Here is a 1,255-nt window from a genome sequence, read left to right on the forward strand (position 1 = left end):
TACACAATTGCAAATAAGAATTCCACTGAAGCCAAATTGGCTTACCCAAGCTTGATCTCCTTGCTCTGTAAAGAGGCTGGGGTAAAGATGGGAGTAGATGAATTCATACCCATTGAACATCCAATCACCAAGAAGTCAATGGAAGGACAAATGCAAGACAACTCTATCAAAAGGAGGGCGCAGGAGTTCCTCCCTGAATTTCCAAAAATTGACTACTGGACCAGCCTAGAAGCATCTATCATCAAGTTACAAGAAACTATGGAGCAACTGAAGGAAGAACAGCAGAATCAGAACTGCATGCTCTGCAAATTGCTGAAGGAACAAGAGAAGCAGGGGCGTGAACTTCAAGAACTGAAACGCCAAAAATTCTCCCCTCAATTTGAGGGAGCATCCACTTCTCAAAATCAAGGTTGTTGAGTCCTAACTCTATGAAAACCTCTATCATTAGGAGCCTATGTTTGCGTTTTTTTCCTTTGTTTTGTTTTTATTTTTCGTTTTTCTAGTCTCAGTTTATATCTATTTTTGAGTCTTGTTTTAATTCATAATTAATAAAATTGAAATTTTATGCCTTAAAGATATGAATGTCCTATGAATCCATCACCTCTCTTAAATGAAAAAATGCTTTAATCACAAAAGAACAAGAAGTACAGGATTTCGAAATTTATCCTTGAAACTAGCTGAATTAGTTTGATGTGGTGACAAAAATTTTTGTTTTCCGAATGAATGCTTGAACAGTGCATATGTCTTTTGAACTTGTTATTTTGAGAATGTTAAAATTGTTGGCTCTTAAAAGAATGAGAAAAAAAAAAGAGAACTGTTATTGAGGATCTAAAATCATTAGACTGATTCTTGAAGCAAGAAAAAGCAGTGGATACAAAAAAAAATTTGAAAAAAAAGGGGAAGAAAAAAAAAGAAAAAGAAATAAAGTTGTGATCCAAGGCAACAAGAGTGTGCTTAAGAACCCTGGACACCTCTAATTGGGAACTTTTAGCAAAGCTGAGTCACAATCTGAAAGGGTTCACCCAATTATGTGTCTGTGGCATGTATGTATCCGGTGGTAATACTAGAAGACAGAGTGCTTTGGGCCACAGCCAAGACTCATACATTAGTTATGTTCAAGAATCATTATACTTAACTAGGAGAATCAATAATACTATCTGAGTTCTGAGTTCTTATAGATGCCAATCGTTCTGAACTTCAAAGGATAGAGTGAGATGCCAAAACTGTTCGGAAGCAAAAAGCTCCTAGTCCCGCT

Source organism: Arachis duranensis, chromosome 3 (assembly GCF_000817695.3).
Source record: "Arachis duranensis cultivar V14167 chromosome 3, aradu.V14167.gnm2.J7QH, whole genome shotgun sequence".
NCBI lineage: Eukaryota > Viridiplantae > Streptophyta > Magnoliopsida > Fabales > Fabaceae > Arachis > Arachis duranensis.